This window comes from Loxodonta africana, chromosome 19, assembly GCF_030014295.1.
Source record: "Loxodonta africana isolate mLoxAfr1 chromosome 19, mLoxAfr1.hap2, whole genome shotgun sequence".
Taxonomy (NCBI): domain Eukaryota; kingdom Metazoa; phylum Chordata; class Mammalia; order Proboscidea; family Elephantidae; genus Loxodonta; species Loxodonta africana.
Window position 1 is genome coordinate 45343380 of NC_087360.1, and position 23687 is coordinate 45367066.

A 23687-nucleotide genomic window follows, 5' to 3' on the forward strand; every position below is an offset into this window, starting at 1 on the left:
ACAAACACTTGGATACAACTCTGAGGAAAAATCAGAAAAAAAGAACAAAGAAAAACAAAGAAACCCTGAGAATTATATGGGATACAATCAAAAGGAAAAATTTGCAAGCGATCAGAGTTCCAGAACAGGGAGACAAAATGGAAAACACAGAGAGGATCATTTGAAGAATTGCTGACAGAAAACCCGCCTAATATCATGAATGATGAAAAGCTGACCATCCAATAAGCTCAACAAACCCCATATAGGATAGACCTCAAAAGAAAAACACCAAGGCATATCATAATCACACTTGCTAAAACCAAAGACAAAGTCCTGAAAGCAGCCCAAGAAAAAAGAAAAGTCACGTACAGAGGAGAAACAACAAGACTAAGCTCTGATTATTTGGCAGAAACCATGCAGGCAAGAAGGCAATGGGAAGACATATATAAATCCTTGAAAGAAAAAAACTGCCAACCAAGAATAATATATCCTGCAAAACTTTTGTTCAAATATGATGGTGAAATTAGGGTAACTCCAGATAAAAAGAAATTAAGGGAATATGTAAAAACCAAACCAAACCTACAAGAATTATTAAAGGTATTCCTTCAGTGTGAGAACAAACATCAGACCGCAGCCTGAATCTTAGACACAAGATTGTACTAGCCAGATACCAATGTAGGAAATGAACTGTCAAGGACCATCCAAAATCAAAATAATTGCAATAGGGAACCAGAGAGATTATTCTGTAAATGACAACATCAGAACAATAAAAAAGGGAATAAATGGTGTAAGTATAGAACTTTCTGATACTGAGGAAACCAAGTAATAACAGACTAGTCCAAACGTAGGAAGGTAAGGGTAAATTTCAAAATAACAACAAAGAAAGTTAACAAACCTACTCATCAAAATAAAAAAGAGAAGCATAAATTCTCAATAAAAAAGAAAGAAATGAAAAAGAAATCCACAAACAAAAGGAACTCAGCATAGGAGAGTAGGAGGAACAAAGAAAATGTGCTAAAAAAGCACTACAAAATCACAGCAATAAACTCACACCTATCAATAATTACACTGAACGTAAATGGCCTAAATGCACCCATAAAGAGACACAGAGTGACAGAATGGATTAAAAAAAAGGGGGGGGGGGAGGATCCATCAATATGCTGTGTACAAGAGACACACCTTAGAAACAAAGATATAAATTTACTAAAAATCAAAGTATGGAAAAAAAATACATCAAGCAAATAACTACCAAAAAAGAGCAGGAGTGGCAATACTAATCTCAGGTAAAATAGACTTTAAGACCAAAATCTACTGTAAAAGACAAAGAAAGGCACTGTATAATTATTAAAGGGACAATTCATCATGAAGACTTAACCATAATAAACATCTACACACCCAATGAAAGGGCTCCAAAATACATAAAACAAACTCTAATACCACTGAAAAGAGAAATTGACAGTTCCACAGTAATAGTAGGAAACTTCAACACACCACTCTTGGTAAAGGAGAAACCATCTAGAAAGAAACTCAACAAAGATACAGAAGAGCTAAAGAGCACAATCAGCGAACTAGACCTCATAGACATATACAGAATACTCCACCCAACAGCTTGCACACTACACGTTCTTTTCCAATGCATAGGGAACATTCTCCAGAATAGGACACATCTTAGGCCACAGAGCAATCCTCAACAAAATCCAAACCATTGAGATAATACAAAGTATCTTCTCTGGCCACAATGCCATCAAAGTAGAAATTAACAACAGGAAGAGTAAGGGAAAAAAATCAATTACATGGAAACTGAATAACACCCTGATTAAAAACCACTGGGTAATAGAAGAAATCAGAGATTGGGTCAAAAAAATTCCTAGAATGAAAACACATAATACCAAAACCTTTGGGATACAGCAAAGGCAGTCCTCAGAGGTCAATTTATAGTAATAGATGCATATGTCAAAAAAGAAGAGAGAGTAAAAATCACAATTTTAGCTACACAACTTGAACAATGAGAAGGAGAACAACAAAAGAAGCCCACAGCCACCAAAAGAAAGGAAGTAATAAAGATCAGAGCAGAATTAAATGAAACAGAGAATAGAAAAACAAGAGAAAGAATCAACAAAACCAAAAGTTGGTTCTTTGAAAGGATTGACAAAACTGACAAACCACTGGCCAAACTGACAAAAGAAAAACAAGACAGGACACAAATAACCCAAATAATAAATGAAATGGGGGACATTACAACAGACCCAACTGAAATAGAAAGGATCATAAGAGAGTATTACGAAAAACTATACTCTAACAAATTTGAAAACTTGGAGGAAATGGACAAATTTCTAGAAACACACAACCTACCCAACCTAACACAAAATGATGTTGAAAATCTGAACAGACCTATAACAAGAGAAGAGATTGAAAACGTAATTTTAAAAACTCCCAACAACAAAAAAAAGCCCTGGCCCAGATGGCTTTACCAGAGAATTCTACCAAACATTCAGAGAAGAACTCACACCAGGACTACTCAACTATTTAAGAACATAGAAAAGGAAGCGACACTTCTGAATGCATCCTATGAAGCCAGCGTGACCCTGATACCAAAACCAGGCAAAGAAACCACAAAAAAAGTACAGACGATATCTCTCAGGAATATAGATGCAAAAATTCTAGCCAATAGAATTCAGCAGCATATAAATAATAATAATACACCACTACCAAGAAGGATTCATACCTGGTATGCAAGGATGGTTCAATATTAGAAAATCAATCAATGTAATCCACCACATGAATAAAAGGAAAGAAAAGAATTACATGATCATCTCAATCGACCCAGAAAAAACATTCAACAAAGTCCAAATCCATTCCTGATAAAAACTCTCAATAAAATAGGTATAAAAGGAAAATTTCTCAACACAATAAACAGCATATATGCAAAACCAATGGGCAACATCATTCTTAATGGAGAGAGACTGAAAACATTCCCCTTCAGACTAGGAAGAAGACAAGGATGCCCTTTATCACCACTCCTATTTAACATTGTGTTGGAAGTCCTAGCTAGAGCAATAAGGCAAGAAACAGAAATAAACGGCATCCAAATTGGTAATGAAGGAGTTAAACTGTCCCTATTTGTGGATGATATGATACTATACATAGACAAGCCAAAAGACTCCATGAGAAAACTGCTGGAACTGATAGAAAGATTCAGAAGAGTAGCAGGATACAAGATGAACATACAAAAATCAGTCAGATTCCTATACACCAATAAAGAGAACGATGAAAAAGGAATCAGGAAAACAATACCATTTATAATAGTCCCCTAAAAACTAAAATACTTGGGAATAAATCTAACACAGGTTGTAAAAGACCTATACAAAGAAACCTACAAAACACTACTGCAAGAAACCAAAAGAGGTCTACATAAATGAAAAAAACATACCGTGCTCATGAATAGGTAGACTCAGCATTGTGATAATGACAATTTTACCCAAAGTGAATTACAAATGCAATGCAATACCAATCAAAATACCAACAGCATTCTTAAAGACATGGAAAAACTTATCATTAACTTTATATGGAAAGGAAGAAGCTCCAGATAAGTAAAGCACTATTGAAGAAGAAGAATAAAGTAGGAGGACTCACACTACTTGACCTCAGAACCTACTATACAGCCAGGGTAGTCAAAACAGCCTGGTACTGGTACAACGACAGATACATTGACCAATAGAACAGAATTGAGAACCCAGATGTAAATCCATCCACCTATGGTCACCTGATTTTTGACAAGGGCCCAAAGTCCAATTGGGGAAAAGACAGTCTTTTTAACAAATGGCGCTGGCAAAACTGGATGTCCATCTGCAAAAAACTGAAACAGGAGCCATAACTCACACCATATACAAAAACTAATTTAAAATGGATCAAAGACCTAAATATAAAGCCAAAAACATGAAATTCATAGAAGAAAAAATAGGATCAATGCTAGAGGCCCTAATACACAGCACTAACAGAATACAAACCACAACCAACAGCACACAAGACCAAGAGGATAAGCTAGATAACTGGGATCTTCTAAAAATTAAACACTTATGCTCATCAAAAGACTTCACCAAAAGAGCAAAAAGAGAACCTACAGACTGGGAAAAAAAAATTGGCTATAACAATTCAGACAAAGGTCTAATCTCTAAAATCTATAAGAAAATCCAACACTTCTACAACAAAAAGACAAATAATCCAATTAAAAAATGAAATAAGCAGACACTTCACCAAAGAAGACATTCAAGCAGCCAACAGACACAGGAGGAAATGCTCGTGAGCTCTAGCCATTAGAGAAATGCAAATCAAAACCACAATGAGATGCCATCTCACCTCGGCATTATTTGCACAAATCAATAAAACAGGAAATAATAAATGTTGGAGAGGGTGTGGGGAGATCAAAATTCTTATGCACTGCTGATGAGAATGTAAAATGATAAACCATTTTGGAAAATGATATGGCAGCTTCTTTAAAAAAAAAAAAAAGAAAGCTAGAAATAGAAATACCATATAATCCAGCAATCCCACTCCTAGGAATATATCCTAGAGAAATAAGTTGTCACATGAATAGACATATGCACACCTGTGTTCACTGCAACATTGTTCACCGTAGCAAAAAGATGGAAACAACCTATATACCAATCAACAGATGAATGGATAAAAAAACTGTGGTACATACACACAATGGGGTATTTATGCAACTATAAAGAACAACGATGAATCTGTGAAGCATCTCATAACATGAATGAATCTGGAGGGCATTATGCCGAGTGAAATAATTCAATCACAAAAGGACAAATATTGTATGAGGCCACTACTGTAAAAACTCATGAAAAGATTTACATACAAAAAGAAACAATCTTTGATATTTACGAGGGAGGGGAGGGGTGGGGATGAAAAAACACTTTATAGACAACAGATAAGAGGAAACTTTGGTAGAGGGTAAGACAATACACAACACTGGGGAAACCAGAACAACCTGTACAAGGCCAGGTCGTGGTAGCTCCATAGACACATCCAGACTTCCTGAGGGACCGAATTGCTGGGCTGAGGGCTGTGGGGACCATGGTCTCAGGGAACATCTAGCTCAACTGGTGTAACATTGTATATAAAGAATATGCTCTACATTCTACTTTGGTGAATCTTTACCTGGTTTTGGTATCAGGGTTATGCTGGCTTCATAGAATGAGTCTGGAAGTATTCCACCTTTTGCTATGCTCTGAAATACCTTTAGAAGTAGTGGTGTTAACTCTTCTCTGAAAGTTTGGTAGAATTCTCCAGTGAAGCCATCAGGGCCAGGGCTTTCTTTTTTTTTTTTTTTGATGGGACTTTTTAAATTACCTTATCAATCTCTTCTTCTGTTATAGTTTTATTTAGTTGTTCTATCTCTGTTTATGTCAGTTTAGTTAGGTAGTGAGTTTCTAGAAATACGTCCATTTCCTCTAGGTTTTCAAATTTTTTAGAGTACAGTTTTTCATAGTATTCTGTTATGATTCTTTTAATTTCAGTTGGGCCTGTTGTGATATCACCCATATCATTTCCTATTCAGGTTATTTGCTTCCTCTCCTGTTTTCCTTTTGTCAGTTTGGCCAGTGGTTCATCAATCTTGTTGATCTTTTCAAAGAACAAGCTTTTGGTCTTGTTAACTCTTTCAATTGTTTTTCTATCCTCTATTTCATTTAATTCTGCTGTAATTTTTACTATTTTCTTTCTTCTGGTGATCAAGGGCTTCTTTTGCTGCTCTCTTTCTATTTGTTCAAGTTGTAGGGTTAATGCTTTGACTTTGACCCTTTCTTCTTTTTGGATGTGTGCATTTATTGCTATAAATTGACTTCTGAGCACTGCTTTTGCTGTGCCAAAGGTTCTGGTAGGAAGTGTTTTCATTCTCATTTGATTCTGTGAATGTCTTTATTCTGTCCTTAATTTCTTCTATAACCCAGTAGTTTTTGAGCAAGGTGTAGTTCAGTTTCTATGTGTTTACGTTTTTTCTCTGCTTTCTCTATTATTGATTTCTACTATTATGGCTTTATAGCAAGAAAAGATGCCTTGTATTACTTTGATGTTTTGGATTCTGTTAAGGCTTGCTCTACCATGTGGTCTATTCTGGAGAATGTTCCATGTGCATGGGAAAAGAAAGTATACTTGGCTGCTGTTGGGAGCATTCTATATACGTCTATGAGGTCATGGTGGTAGATTATGGCATTTATCTTCCGTGTCTTTATTGAGCTTCTTTCTGGATGTTCTGTCCTTCACTGAAAGTAGCGTGTTGACGTCTCCTGCTATTATCGTGGAGCTCTCTCTCTTTTCAGTGATATTAGAGTTTGTTTTATGTATTTTTGGAGCCCTGTCATTTGGTGTGCAAATATTTATTATGGTTATGTCCTGCTGGTATATTGACCCTTTAATTATTATGTAGCGTCCTTCCTTATCCTCTGTGGTGGATTTTACTTTAAAGTCTATTTTGTCAGAAATTAATATTGCCACTCCTGCTCTTTTTGAATTTTTATGTGCTTGATATTTTTTTCCATCCTTTGAGTTTTAGTATGTTTGCATGTTTAAGTCTAAGGTGTGTCTCTTGTAGGCAGCATATAGATGGATTGTGTTTTTTTTTTTATCCATTCTGCCACTCTCTGTCTACTTATTGGTGCATTTAGTCCATTTGCATTGATAGGTATGAGTTTAGTTCTGTCATTTCAATGTCTTTCTTTTTTGTGGTGTTGGCATTTTCTTTGCTCGAGTTAATTTTCTGTGCTGAGTCATTTTTCTTTATGTATTTTCTTTTCATCTTTTTCATTGTTTTTGCTTTTGTATTTACTGAGTCTATGTTTTTCTTGTTTTTTATTTTTATGTGTAGGATTGTTAGTTTCCTTTGTGGTTACCTTAATATTTATCCCTATTTCTCTAAGTTTAAAGCAATCTTTTATTTCTTTATATTGCCTTGACTTCCTTTCCATATGAAAGATCCGTGAGTGCACTTCTTAGTCCCTCTTTTTTGTTTTAATGTTGTCTTCTTTTACACAATGATGTCTTTGTTACCCTATTTTGAGCATTTTAGCTTTGATATATTTTTGTGACTTCCCTATCTAGGTTTATGTCTGGTTGCTCCCTCCCGTGTTCTACTCTTGGGTTGTTATATGATGTTATTAATTTTTGAACTGGAGATCTCCCTTTAGTATTTCTTGTAATTTTGGTTTGTTTTTTTACAAATTCCTGTAATTTCTGTTTATCTGGAAATGTCCTAATTTCGACTTCATATTTGAAAGACAGTTTTGCTGGATATATAATTCTTAGGCTGGAAATTTTTTTCCTTCAAGGCTTTATATATGTCATCTCATTGCCTTCTTACCTGCATGGTTTCTGCTGAATAGTCTGAGCTTAGTCTTATTGACTGTCATTTGTAGGTGACTTTTTGTTTATCTCTAGCCACTCTTAAAATTCTCTCTTTATCTTTGGTTTTGGGAAGTTTAATTATAATATGTCTTAGTGACTTTCTTTTGGGATCTACCTTGTGTGGGGTTTGATGAGCATCTTGGATAGATATCTTCTTATTTTTCACGATATCAGGGAAATTTTCAGGCAGCAAATCTTCAACAATTCTCTCTTTATTTTCTGTTATCTCCCTTGTTCTGGTACTCCAGTCACTCATAGGTTTTTCCTCTTGGTAGTGTCCCACATAATTCTTAGAGTTTCTTTATTTTTTTTTAATTATTTTATCCAATTTTTCCTCAAACATGTTGGTGTCAAGTGCTTTATCTTCAATCTCACTAATTCTGACTTCCATTGCCTCAGTTCTGTTCCTATGACTTTATATTGAGTTGTCTAATTCTGAAATTTTATTGTTAATCATCTGGATTTCTGTTTGTTGTCTCTTTATGAATTCTTGCAGCCTATTAAATTTGTTGTTATGCTCTTCTCCAATCTTCTTAAGTTCTTCTAGTGCTTTGTGTGTTTGCTTGGCTCATTCTGCATTTTGCCTGATCTCCTTCCTGATCTCTTGAAGAGTTCTGTATGTTAATCTTTTGTATTCCACCTCTGGTAATTCTGGGAAGTTCTCTTTATCCAGAAGATTTCTTCATTCTTTGTTTTGGGAGTATGCTGAAGCCGCCATGGTCTGCCTGTTTATGTGGTTTGATATTGACTCCTGTCCCTGAGCCACCAATAAGTTATTGTATTTATTTGTTTTATGTTTGCTTAGTGTGTCCTACCTTCTTGTTTTGTTTTGTTTTGATACACCCAAATAGGCTGCTTGAGTGAGCTAGCTTGATTATTGGCACCTTTGAAGTTCTAGGAAACCCTGGTGGCGTAGTGGTCAAGTGCTACAGCTGCTAACTAAAAGGTTGGCAGTTCAAATCTACCAGATTCTCCTTGGAAATTCTATGGGGCAGTTCTACTCTGTTCTATACAGTCACTATGAGTCAGGATCACCTTGATAGTAATGGGTTTGTTTTTTTCTTTTTTTTTTTAGTTCTAATGTTCTGTCAGCAGGTGGTTAGAGCTGGTAGTAGGTATATAAGCCCAGGAGTCCATTTACTTTTCTTATATGGATTCAGCTGAGGTGTCCAGGTAGTCAGTCACCACATATGTGTTGCAGGCTCTCACCTACAGTCTTAGATGAGCAGGGGTGATTGGTGTAGGCACAGGTATCTGGCTGCAGTAGGGGTCCACATACTAAGCAAGGCAAGATGCTGACAACCACCTGTAAGAGTGTGTGAGGAAAGTATGTTCTTCTTCCCTAGAGCACATAGGTGGGTGGATTTTGCAGCCAGACTATGGGCACCCAATGTTTTTGGCTGTAAGGACTGGGAGCTACCACTTATCCTTGGGCCCCTGTTGCAGGTGGCTAGGTGGTGTGGGTGGAGCCACCAGTCCTCAGGCCCCTGATCTGGGGTAGGTAAGGACACTGTTTAATAAGCAGAGTGGTGTCAAATGTCACAAACCTGCTTCTCCACCATATAACTGAAACAGTTGAAGTTAGGCTTCAGATATATACTCTGCTGTACTGTGCTAATAAGGGCCTACACTGTTGAAATGGGCCACACAGGTCTATGCATGTGTGAAAGGCATTCAAAGTCCATGGAACCCTGTGCTTAGGGAAAGGAGCTGTTTCTACCCTGAGTTCCTGGCTTAAGAGAGCTGGCAGATTATTTTTTTCCCTGTTTGTTAATTTGTTCCTTCTCCAAGGCTGGGGGAATGTCTCAGGGTGGGCGAGAGATCCTATTTCCAGCCCAGGGAAAGTGGCTGTCACTGAAGCTGACTCAGGACCTGGTGCAGAGCAGGAAGGAGTCAGGTAAATGGGAGAGAGATTTTTCCCAAAAGGGCATTTTTGGCTCCACGTGGTGGATTAGATGCAAGTACCTATCTTTTGCCTGTTGAAGCTGCTTTTCCTTGATTCTGGAGGCATGAGTGGCCTCTGCTGCTCGGTCTTTCCCGATGTAGACAATGCATGCTGAACACCACTGTTTGCCTCACTACACTAGTGCCAGTGGATCCATCCTGCAGGATGCCAGTTCCCACCAGGTAAGGTCCAATAATTCCTCACTGCTTCTGAACTGTCTCTCCCTCCCCCGCCACTCAGTCTGATTCCTCAACTTTGCATTTGATGTTCAGGGCTCTTAGATTTTCATATATAATCAGTTCACTTTTCTTCAGGTTTTGTTTTAAGAGGGACCACGTGAAGCATTTTGCTACTGTGCCATCTTGACCCTGCCTCAACAAAATTTATTAAGAAAATGTTCTGCATCCCACTTTGGTGAGTGGTATCTGGGGTCTTAGGGGCTTGTGAGAGGCCATCTAAGATGCATCATTTGGTCCCAACCCACTTGGAGCAAAGGAGAATGAAGAACACCAAAGGCACAGGGAAAATATTAGCCCAAGAGACAAAAGGGCCACATAAATCAGACACTCCATCAGCCCGAGACCAGAAGAGCTGAATGGTGCCTGACTACCACCAATGACTGCCCTGACAGAGAGCACAACAGAAAGTCACTGATGGAAGGCAGAAAAGTTTGGTGCAGAACTCAGATTCATGTAACAAGACTGGATTTGATGGTCTGACTGAGGCTGGAGGAACCCACAAAGACATGGCCTCAGACCCTCTGTTAGCCCAGGACTGAAACCATTCCTGAAGCCAACATTTAAGGCAAAGATTGTACAGTAGTATAAAACATAAAGTAGTGGGTGGAGCCAATATGGAGGAATAGAGAGACGCTTCCGTCAAGCCCTCTTTACAACAAAGACCCAAAAAAACAAGTGAAACAAGTATATTTGTGACAAGCTGGGAGCCCTGAGCATCAAAGGTAAGCTCAGACAATGAACTGAGGGGCGGGGGAAGGAAGAGACTGTTCAGAAGCGGAGAGGAGTTGCCGAACCTGAATTGCGGGGAGCCCTCAGGCACCATATCTACAGCGGCTGCGGCAGCGGCAGCAGCAGCGGTGGGCTGGTCCTAGAGTTCGGCTGCAGTTTCCTCAGGGAGAAGCAGCCAGCCATACAGCCCGCTCACACCTCTGGAACCTGAGGAGAGCGGTGCTCTCAGCAAAAGCTAAGTACTTGTGTATATTTTACCGTCCCCCCCGCCCCAACAAGCCGGCTTCAGCGGCTGAATCCCTAGGACTGAGATAGACCCTGGTGAGCACCTGGAGCCGTCCTCCTGGCCTTGGGAAAGGAAAAAATTTTCAACTGGGGGGAAAAGATAATTTGCTAGCTCCATTAACTGGGGGAGCTCAGGCAGAAGCAGCTCCTGTCCAGGCATAAACCATCCTTGGACCTTGAGCACCTTTCCCTTCTGCATGGACCTGTGTGGGCCTATTTCAGGAGAATAGGCCCTTGTTGGCAAACTCCAACCATTTCAGTGGTGCGGTGGAAAGGTGGGTGTTTGATGTTTGACATTGCTTTGCCTATTAAACAAGGTCCTCACCTACCCACAACAGGGGCCTAAGGACTGGTGGCTCCACTTGGGTCACCCAGCCACCCGCGACAGGGGCCCAGGGATGACTGGTACCTCCCAGTCCTTGCAACAAAATCTTTGGGTACCCATGGTCCCTCTGCAGAGCCCAACCACCAGCACGCTTTAGGGAACAGAGACGCGTTTTCCTCAGAGACATTTGGGGGTCGGTTCTCAGCCCCCTGCCTTGTTCAGAGCATGACCCCCTGCTGCAATCAGATACCGGTATATACGCCAATCACCCCTGCCCCTCTAAGACTGTAGGACAGAGCCTGTACCACACACTTGATATCAGCTACCTGGAAATCTGAGCTGAATTCATACAAGAAAACTGAATGGACTCCTAGACTGATATATCTGATAACAGCTCAAGCCACCTGGGGACAGGACTTCAGAGCTCCAAAGGTGAAAATAATCAAGCTAGCTCACTCAAGCAACCCATAGGGGTACACCAAAACAAAACAAAGCAAGAAGCTATGACACAGTAAGCAAGCATAAACTAATATAATAACTTATAGGTGGCTTGGAGACAACAGTCAATATCAAGTCACATAAAGAAACAGGCCATGATCACCTCAACAGGCTCTCAAAACAAAGAATCTAGGGATCTTTTAGATGAAAGTGCATTCCTGGAATTACCGGATGCAGAATACAAAAGTTTAATATAGAGAACCCTTCAAGACATCAGGAAGGAAATGAGGCAATATGCAGAACAAGCCAAGGAACACACAGATAGAGCAATCGAAGAAATTAAAAAGATTATTCAGGAACATAATGAAAAGTTTAATAAGCTGGAAAAATCCATAGACAGCAATCAAAAATTCAGAAGATTAACAATAAAATTACAGAATTAGACAACTCAATAGAAAGTCAGAGGAGCAGAAATGAGCAAATAGAAGCTAGAATTTCTGCACTCAAAGATAAATCACTTGGCACTAATATACTTGAAGAAAAATCAGATAAAAAAATTTTTAAAAATGAAGAAACCTTAAGAATCATGTGGGACTCTATCAAGAGAAATAACCTACGAGCGATTGGAGTATCAGAACAGGGAGGGATAACAGAAAATACAAAGAGAATTGTTGAAGATTTGTTGCCAGAAAACTTTCCCGATAATCGTGAAAGATGAGAAGATATCTATCCAAGATGCTTATCGAATGCCACATAAGGTAGATCTTAAAAGAAAGTCACCAAGACATAGTATAATCAAGCTTGCCAAAACTAAAGATAAAGAGACAATTATAAGAGCAGCGAGGGATAAATGAAAAGTCACCTACAAAAGAGACCCAATAATAATAAACTCTGACTACTTGGCAGAAAAAATGCAGGCAAGAAGGCAATGGGATGACATATTTAAAAAACTGAAAGAAAAAAATTGCCTGCCAAGAATCATATATCCAGCAAAACTGTCTCTTAAATATGCAGGTGAAATTAAGACAATTCCAGATAAACACAAGTTTAGGGAATTTGTAAAAACCAAACCAAAACTACAAGAAATACTAAAGGGAGTTCTTTGGTTAGAAAATCAATAATATCAGGTATCAACCCAAGACTAGAACACTGGGCAGAGCAACCAAAAGTCAACCCAGACAGGGAAATCCAAAAAAACAAAGCAAGATTATAAAAAAAAATCTCAAAACAGGGTAACAGTGATATTATTATATAACAGAAGACAATATTAGAATAATTAAAGAGGGACTAGGAAATGTAATCATACACCTTCCATATGGAGAGGAAAATAAGGTGATACAAAGAAATAAAAGATAGGTTTAAATTTAGAAAAATGGGGGTAAATAATAAGGTAACCACAAAGGAGACAAACTATCCTACTCATCAAAATAAAATACAGGAAAAAAATATAGACTCAGCAGAAACAAAATCAACAACAACAAATATGAGGAAAGGACCATATATAAAGATAATTTACTCAGCACATAAAATCAAGTGAGAAAAAGAAACTGTCAACAACACACACAAAAAAGACATCTAAATGATACCACTAAATTCATACCTATCCATAACCACCCTGAATGTAAATGCACTAAATGTGCCAATAAAGACACAGAGAGGGGCAGAATGGATTAAAAAACAAGACCTATGTATGTGCTGCCTACAAGAGATACGCCTTTGACTTAGAGACACACTAAAACTCAAAGAACGGAAAAAAAATATATCAAGCAAACAATCAAAAAAGAGCAGGAGTGGCAATATTAATTACTGACATAATAGACTTTAAAGTTAAATCCATCAGAAAGGATAAGGAAGCCCACTGTATAATGATTAAAGGGACAATACACCAAGAAGATATAACCATATTAAATATTTATGTACCCAATGACAGGGCTGCAAGATACATAAAACAAACTATTGGCATTGAAAAGTGAGACAGCTCCACAATAATAGCAGGAGACTTCAACACACCACATTCAGTGAAGGACAGGACATCCAGAAAGAAGCTCAATAAAGACACGGAAGATGTAAATGACACAATCACCCAACTAGACCTCATAGACATATACAGAACACTCCACCCAACAGCAACCAACTATACTTTCTTTTCTAGTGCACATGGAACATTCTCTAGAATAGACCACATATTAGGTCATAAAGCAAACCTTAGCAGAATCCAAAATGGTGAAATATTACAAAGCATCTTCTCTGATCATAAGGCCATAAAAGTGGAAATCAATAACAGGAAAAGCAGGGACAAGAAATCAAACACTTGGAAACTGAACAATGCCCTGCTCAAAAAAGGCTGGATTATAGACGACATTAAGGATGGAATAAAGAAATTCAGAGAATCCAATGAGAATGAAAACACTTCCTATCAGAACCTTTGGGACACAGCAAAAGCGGTGCTCAGAGGCCAATTTATATCAATAAATGTACACATCAAAAAGAAGAAAGGGCCAAAATCAAAGAATTATCCCTACAACTTGAACAAATAAAAAGAGAGCAACAAAAGAAACCCAAAGGCACAAGAAGAAAACAAACAATAAAAATTAGAGCTGAACTAAATGAAATAGAAAACAGAAAAACAATTGAAAGAATTAACAAGACAAAGACCTAGTTTTTTGAAACAATCAACAAAATTAATAAACCACTGGCCAAACTGACAAAAGAAAAACAGGAGAGGAAGCAAATAACCCGAATAAGAAATGAGATGGGCGATACTACAACAGGCCCAACTGAAGTAAAAGAATGTATCATACTACTATGAAAAACTGTGCTCAAATAAATTCGAAAACCTAGAAGAAACGGATGAATTTCTAGAAACACACTACCTACCTAAACTAACACAAACAGAGGTAGAACAACTAAATAGGCCCATAACAAAAGAAGAGATTGAAAAGGTAATCAAAAAGCTCCCAATAAAAAAAAGCTCTGGCCCAGACGACTTCGCTGCAGAGTTCTACCAAACTTTCAGAGAAGAGTTAATACCACTACTACTAAAGGTATTTCAGAGCATAGAAAAAGATGGAATACTACCAAACTCATTCTATGAAGCCACCATATCCCTGATACCAAAACCAGGTAAAGACACCACAAGAAAAGAAAGTTATAGACCTATATCCCTCATGAACTTAGATGCAAAAATCCTCAACAAAATTCTAGCCAATAGAATTCAACAACATATCAAAAAAATATTCACCATGACCAAGTGGGATTCATACCAGGTATGCAGGGATGGTTCAACATTAGAAAAACAATTAATGTAATCCACCACATAAATAAAACAAAAAGACAAGAATCACATGATTTTATCAACTGATGCAGAAAAGGCATTTGACAAAGTTCAACACCCATTCATGATAAAAACTCTCAGCAAAATAGGAATAGGAGGAAAATTCCTGGACATAATAAAGGGCACTTATACAAAGCCAACAGCCAACATCACCTTAAATGGAGAGAGCCTGAAAACATTCCCATTGAGATCGGGAACCACACAAGGATGCCCTTTATCACTGCTCTTATTCAACATTGTGCTGGAAGTCCTAGCCAGGGCAATCAGACTAGATAAAGAAATAAAGGGCATCCAGATTGGCAAGGAAGAAGTCAAAGTATCTTTCTTTGCAGATGACATGATCTTAAACACAGAAAACTCTAGGGAATCCTCCGGAAAACTACTGAAACTAATAGAAGAGTTCAGCAGGGTATTGGGATACAAGATAAACATACAAAAATCAGTTGGATTCCTCTACACCAACAAAAAGAACATCGAAGAGGAAATCACCAAATCAATACCATTTACAGTAGCCCCCAAGAAGATAAAATACTTCGGAATAAATCTTACCAGGGATGTAAAAGACTTATACAAAGAAAACTACAGTACACTTCTGCAAGAAACCAAAAGAGATTTACATAAGTGGAAGAACATACCTTGCTTATGGATAAGAAGACTTAACATTGTAAAAATGTCTATTATACCAAAACCATCTATACATTTAATGCAACTGCAATCCAAATTCCAACAACATTCTTTAATGAGATGGAGAAACAAATCACCAACTTCATATGGAAGGGAAAGAGGCCCTGGACAAATAAGGCATTTCTGAAAAAGAAAAACAAAGTGGGAGGCCTTACTTTACCTGATTTTAAAACCTATTATACCGCCACAGTCTCAAAACAGCCTAGCACTGATACAGCAACAGATACATAGACCAATGGAACAGAATTGAGAATCCAGGCATAAATCCATCCACATATGAGCAGATGATATTTGACAAAGGCCCCAAAACAGTTAAATGGGGAAAAGACAGTCTTTTTAACAAATGGTGCTGGCATAACTGGATATCCATCTGCAAAAAAAATGAAACAAGACTCATACCTCACTCCATGCACAAAAATGAGCTCAAAATGGATCAAATACCTAAATATAAAATCTAAAACGATAAAGATCATGGAAGAATAGGGACAAAGTTAGAAGCCCTAATACATGGTATAAACAGTATAGAAAACATTATAAAAAATGTAGAAGAAAAATTAGGTAACTGGGAGCTCCTAAAAATCAAACACCTATGCTCATGATCCAAAGACTTCATCAAAAGAGTAAAAAGATTACCTACAGACTGAAAAAAAGTTTTGAGCTATGACATTTCTGATCAGTGCCTGATCTCTAAAATCTACATGATACTGCAAAAATTCAACTACAAAAAGACAAATAACCCAATTAAAAAATGGTCAAAAGATATGAATAGACACTTCATTAAAGAAGACATTCAGGTAGCTAACAGGTACATGAGGAAATGTTCACGATCATTAGCCATTAGAGAAATGCAGATCAAAACTATAACGAGATTTCATTTCACTCCAACAAGGCTGGCATTAATCCAAAAAACACAAAATAACAAATGTTGGAGAGGCTGTGGAGAGATTGGAACACTTATACACTGCTGGTGGGAATGTCCAATGGTACAACCACTTTGGAAACCGATTTGGTGCTTCCTTAAAATGCTAGAAATAGAACTACCATATGATCCAGCAATCCCACTCCTTGGAATATATCCTAGAGAAGTAAGAGCCTTTACACGAACAGACATATGCACACCCATGTTTATTGCAGCACTGTTTACAATAGCAAAAAGGTGGAAGCAACCAAGGTGCCCATCAACGGATGAATGGATAAATAAATTATGGTATATTCACACAATGGAATACTACACATCAATAAAGAACAGTGAGGAATCTGGGAAACATTTCATAACATGGAGCAACCTGGAAGGCATTATGCTGAGTGAAATTAGTCAGTTGCAAAAGGACAAATATTTTATAAGACCACTATTATAAGGACTTGAGAAATAGTTTAAACTGAGAAGAAAACATTCTTTTGTGGTTAAGAGAGGGTAGAGGGAGAGAGGGTGGGAGAGGGGTATTCACTAATTAGATAGTAGATAAGAACTACTTCAGGTGAAGAGAAAGACAGCACACAGTACAGGGGAGGTCAGCACAATTGGACTAAACCAAAAGCAAAGAAGTTTCCTGAATAAACTGAATGCTTCAAAGGCCAGTGTAGCGGGGGCAGGGGTTTGGGGACCATGGTTTCCTGGGACATCTAAGTCAATTGGCATCATAAAACATATTAAGAAAACATTCTGCATCCCACTTTGGAGAGTGGCGTCTGGCATCTTAAACGCTAGCAAGCAGCCATCTAAGATGCATCAATTGGTCTCAACACACCTGGATCAAAGGAGAATGAAGAACACAAAGGACACAAGGTAATTATGAGCCCAAGAGACAGAAAGGGCCACATGAACCAGAGACTATATCAGCCTGAGACCAGAAGAGCTAGATGGTGCCCGGCTACAACCAATGACTGCCCTGACAGGGAACACAACAGAGAACCCCTGAGGGAGCAGGAGTGCAGTGGGATGCAGACCCCAAATTCTCGTACAAAGACCAGACTTAATGGTCTGACTGAGACTGGAAGGACCTTGGTGGTCATGGCCCCCAGACCTTCTGTTGGCCCTGGACAGGAACCATTCCCGAAGCCAACTCTTCAGACATGGACTGGACTGGATGATGGGTTGGAGAGCGATGCTGGTGAGGAGTGAGCTTCTTGGATCAGGTGGACACTTGAAACTATGTTGGCATATCCTGCCTGGAGGGTAGATGAGAGGACAGAGAGGGTTAGAAGATGGTGAAATGGACACCAAAAAAGAGAGAGTGCAGGGAGAGAGCGGGCTGTCTCATTAAAAAAAAAGGAGAGTAATTGGGAGTATGTAGCAAGGTGTATATAAGTTTTCGTTAGAGACTGTCTTGATGTGTAAACTTTCACTTAAAGCACAATAAAATTATTTTAAAAAATTCTCAAAAAATAAATGGATTTAGTTGAGTGGCAGGATATATGCTCAAAATGCAAAAATCAATTTTTTACAAAAATTGGAAAACAAGACCATTTACTATACCATCAAAAAACATGAAATACTTAGAAATACATTTTTAAAAGGAGCCCTGGTGGCACAGTGGTTAAGAGATGGGCTGCTAATGAAAAGGTCAGCAGTTTGAATCCTCGAGGTGCTCCTTGGAAACCCTGTAGGGCAGTTTTACTCTGTCCTGTAGGGTCGCTACGAGTCAGAATCAACTCGACGGCAATGGGTAGTAATAGTAGTGAGAAGACCCAAATAAATGGAGAGGTATACTTTGTTCATGAATGTGAAGACTTGATATTGCTAAGAGTCTTCCTAAATGATTTACAGATTCAGTGAAATCCCAATCAAAATGCTTATGAACTTTTTTGTATAAATTGATATGATTACCCTGAGATTTATATAGAAAAATCAAAAACTAAAAAAAACAACACTGAAAATGAAAAGCAAAGTCACAACCTTATTTAAAGATTTACTATGATGTTGAATGATTCAAGATGGGAAAGGCTTTTGGTCTTTTTCTTTGGACCATATGTCAAAACTCTTCTGGAAGGACCAATCTCCTTTTGTTTAAATGACAGGTCTCTAATGGCCTCACATATCTTACTATAGATTCTACTCCACAAACACTGCCTCAGTCCATTTTGTCCTTTTCATTCCACTACCACGGCCCAGTTTAACCTCTGTTAATTTCTCATCTGGACTATTACAACAATCTCCCCTTGTCTGCCCCCCTCCAATACATATCAAGGACATTTGTACATCTAAAACACAATTCTGATTGTGTCACTCTCCTGCTTTAAATTCTTGTATGAGATGGATGTTCCAGTTGAGATGCAAGTTCAAGTTGAAACTGAAGAAAATTAGAACAATTCCACTGGAGCCAAAGTATGACCTTGAGTGTATCTCACCTGAATTTAGAGACCATCTCAAGAATAAATTTGACACTTTAAATACTAATGACTGAAGACCACATAAGTTGTGGAATGACATCAAGGACATCATCCATGAAGAAAGCAAGAGGTCATTAAAAAGGTAGCAGAGGAAGAAAAGGCCTAAATGAGTGTCAGAAGAGACTCTGAAACTTGCTCTTGAACATCGAGTAGCTAAAGCAAAAAGAAATAATGGTGAAGTAAAAGAGCTGAACAGAAGATTTCAAAGGCCAGCTCAAGAAGAAAAAGTAAATTATAATAATGAAATGTGCAAAGACCTGGAGATAGAAAACCAACAGGGAAGAACACAGCACTTCTCAAGCTGAATGAACTGAAGAAAAAATTCAAGCCTCAAGCTGCAATATTGAAGGACTCGGAGGAAAATATTAAGCAACACAAGAAGCATCAAAAGAAGATGGAAGGAACACACAGAGTCACTGTACCCAAAAGAATAGGTCGATGTTCAACCATTTCAGGAGGTAACATATGATAAGAAACCAGTGATACTGAAGGAAGAAGGAAGAAGTTCAAGCTGCACTGAAGGCATTGGTGAGAAACAAGGCTTTGGGAATTGATGGAATACCAAATGAATGCAGTGCTGGAAGTGCTCACTCGGCTATGCCAAGGAATTTGGAAGACAGTTACCTTGCCAACCAACTGAAGAGATCCATATTTATACATATTGCCAGGAAAGGTGATCCCACTGAATGTGGAAATTATCAAACAATAATATTAATATCACATGCAAACAAAATTTTGCTGAAGATCATTCAAAAGCAGCTATAGCAGTATATTGACAGGAAACTTCCAGAAATTCAAGACAGATTCAGAAGAGGAAGCAGAACCAGGGATATCATTGCTGATATCAAATGGATTCTGGCTGAAAGCAGAGAATACCAGAAAGATGTTTACCTGTGTTTTATTGACTATGCAAAGGCACTCGACTGGGTGGATCATGACACATTATGGATAACATTGTGGAGAATGGGAATTCCAGAACACTTAACTGTGCTCATGAGGAATCTGAACATGCATCAAGAGGCAATCCTTCGAACAGAACAAGGGTATACTACGTGGTTTAAAGTTAGGAAAGATGTGTGTCAGGGTTGTACCATTTCACGATACCTATGCAATCTGTATGATGAGCAAATAAGCCAAGAAGCTGGACTATAAGAACAAGAACAGGGCCTCAGGATTGAAGGGAGACTCACTGACAACCTGCGTTATGCAGATGACACAACTTTGCTTGCTGAAAGTGAAGAGGACTTGAAGCACTTACTGATAAAGATCAAAGACCGCAGCCTTCAGTATGGATTATGCCTCAACATAAAGAAAACAAAAATCCTCACAACTGGACCAATAAACAACATCATGATAAACAGAGAAAAGATTGAGTTTGTCAAGGATTTCATTTTACTTGGATCCACAATCAACACCTATGGAAGCCAGCAGTCAAGAAATCAAAAGACACATTTCATTAGGCAAATCAGCTACAAAAGACCTCCTTAAAGTGTTGACAAGCAAAGATGTCACCCTGAGGACTAAGGTGCCGCTAACCCAAGTCTTGGTGGTTTCAGCTGCCTCATATGCGTGTGAAAGCTGGACAATGAATAAGGAAGACCAAAGAAGAATTGAGGCCTTTGAATTGTTGTGTTGGCAAAGAATACTGAATATACCATGGACTTCCAAAACAACGAACAAATCTGTCTCAGAAGAAGTACAACAAGAATGCTCCTTAGAAGCAAGGATGGAGAGACTACGTGTCACATACTTTAGACATGTTGTCAGGAGGGATTAGTCCTGGAGAAGGACATCATGCTTAGTAAAGAAGAGGGTCAGAGAAAAAGAGGAAGACCCTCAACAAGATGTATTGACACAGTGGCTGCAACAATGGGCTCAAACATAACAACAATTGTGAGGATGGCACAGGACTAGGCAGTGTTTCGTTCTGTTTTACGTAAGGCCGCTATGAGTCGGAACCAATACAACGTCACTAACAACAACAACATGGTTCCTTAATACCTGCAAAATAAAGTCCAAATTCCTAGCATCAGAAAAGCCCATGAGAGGGGTGGAACCAACATAGCTCTGTAGGCAGATGCACTATGCTGGCCCTCTGCAGCAAAGACCCAAAAAATCAAGTAAAACAAATACAAGTCAATCCTGGAACTCTAACCATCAAATGAAGGGATAAAGAACTAGACCAAACACCATATGGAAGAAGAAACTGAAGAAAAACAGAATGAGGAAAGATATGGCACGGAGGTCCCCTGCCAACTAACATGGCACAGCATTGCCATCTTGAACACAGCCAGCAACAACCCAGACAAGGAGTATGGGAAGGCAACTTCATGGAGCTCCCAATAGAAGACAGAGCACTTGGTAACCAGAGAAACATGTTTTCCCACAACTTACCCTTCTGCCCCATATGCCACCCCCACCTCTTCCTGATGGACCACACCAGTCCACTCTGCAAGACATCCTTTGACCCATCCCCACTCTGGGTTTTCCCGTCCCCAATTGCTGGCTCCCGCCAAGCCATTAAAAAAAATTTTTTTTTCACTTTCTTCCTTCACTTTCTTCCTCTCACCCAGTCCCATACATTGCCTCCACCCTTTCCCATTGGACCATGCCATGCCACCTCAACTAGAGGTCCACCCTACCCCCCCAGCTTTTTTTTACTTTTCTTTCTCCCTCACATCTAGCCCCATATACCACCTCCTGTGCTTCCCAACAGGCCACGCCATGCCGCTCAGCTGGAGAACCACTGGCCTGCCACCACCTGGAGCCCACTCCACCCCTCATGTGGCAGCTCCCACCATACCATGTTTTATTTATTTATTTTGCTTTTCTTTCTCCCTCCCACGCAGCCCCATACGCAACCTCCACCCCTTCCTGACAGGCCATACTGCACTGCCTTGACTAGAGAGCCAATGGCCCATCACTGCCCTTGGTCCTCCCCACACCCACTTACCAGCTCCCACGTAGCCATTTTTTTCTCTTAATTTTCCTTTTCTTTATTTCCTTTCCACCTCCCACCTAGCCCTGTAAGCCATATCCCCTTCCTTCCCACCAGTCCTCTGGTCCACTGCATCCCCACTTGCCAGCCTCCTCTGCATAGCCAGTTTTTAAAATTTATTGTTATTTTTATTTTCTCTCTCTCTCCCTTTTTCTTTCTCTCTGCCACGTAGTCCTGTACATCACCTACCCCTATTTCTGCTATTCCTCACAACACCACAGCAGTTATAGAGCCACTGGCCTTCTGGCCCACCACTGCCCTAGGTCCACCCCACCCCTACCCATGGGCCCTACCATGCCACCAATTTTTTTCCTCTTTCTTTTTTTTCTCCCTCCCAACTAGCCCAGTATGTCACCTCCCTTTCCTTCCCACTAGCACCTGTGCCACTGGTCAGCCCCAACCATGCTGCCATTTTTCTTTCTTTTCTTTTACTTTCTTCCTCCCACCTAACCCCATATGCCACCTCCCCCAATTCCTGCCTGCCACCACTGTCCCACTGCAGCTAGAAAGCCACCAGCCCATTGCTGCCCTGGGTCTGCTCCACCCCAAGTCACTGGCTTCTACCTCACCACCATATTTTTTTTCTCTTTCTCTTCTATATTTTCTTTCCCCTTCCTACCTAGTCTTGTTAGTCACCTCCTCTCCCTTCCCATCAGACCCCAGTCCTGTCTCGCCCACACCCACAAGGCCCCACCACAACACCATTTATTTATTCTTTTTTTCTTTTCTTTTGACCTCCCACCTAGCCTCATACACCAACTCCCTCCCCTTCCCTCCAGCCCTCAGGTCTGTCCTGCCCCCACTCCTGGCTGCCCTTTTCTTTTTCTTTCTCTTCCCCACCTAGCCCTGAACACCACCCCTTCCAGCTGGCCTCTGCCATGCCACTGTGGCTAGAGTGTCTCCAGAGCTCAGGCCTGCTTCTGCACTAGACTCACAACACCCCTCCCCTCCTGCAACTCAACCAGCTGCTGAATGGTGGAAAGTCAGCCCATACCACTCCCCATTCAAAACCCCAGACTATCTGGGAAGGGCTGTGAGCACTCTCACACCACTGGACTAATATCAGGAGGCATAAAACACCCACACAGTCTGCCCTCAGCCGTATACCCAAATCAGTCTACAGCAAAGTAGGCTCACCATGCCTACCGCAGCCATGCCCAGGGGACAAGGTGGTGAGAGCTATCCTACCCTAAGAAGAGCAAGCAGCAAAGCATGCCTAGCTCATCGGTCCTGATGTACCAAAACAAAACAAAAAAGCAGGACAAAACAAATGAACATAAAATCAATAAATAAGGAAAATAATACCTTAATGTCTCAGAGACGGCAGAAAATATCAAAACATATGTATTTTAAAAAAGCAGGACAAGATGGCTCCAGCAAGTGACCAAAATAAAGAATCAGATGACCTTCTAGTAAAAGAAAAGAAAGTGGAACTACCTGATAGGGAATTCAAAAGACTAACGTTTAGGGTTCTCCAAGTGATTAGAAAAGAGATCAAGAAAAACACAGGCAAAATCAAGGAAAACATGGACATAACAATGGAAGAATTCAGGAAAATAATACAAAATAAATAAACAGAAAGCATACAAAAACAGCAACTAGAAATCCAAAAGACAAAAAAAAAAAAATTCAGAATGGACAATTCAATAGAAGGTCTTAAGAGCAAATTTGAAACAATTTGCTTCTGGAATACAGAAGCAATGAGATTGAAGACAAATCCATGCATGTCACTTTGTTTGAAGAAAAATTGGAGAGAAGAATGAAGGAAAATGAAGGAAACCTAAGAATTATGTGGAACACAACCAAGAGCAAAAGTTTACATATCATTGGAGTCCCAGAACAGGGGGAGAAAATGGAAAATGCAGAGAAGATTGTTGACAATTTGCTGGCAGAAAACTTCCCAAATATCATGACAGATGAAAAGCTGA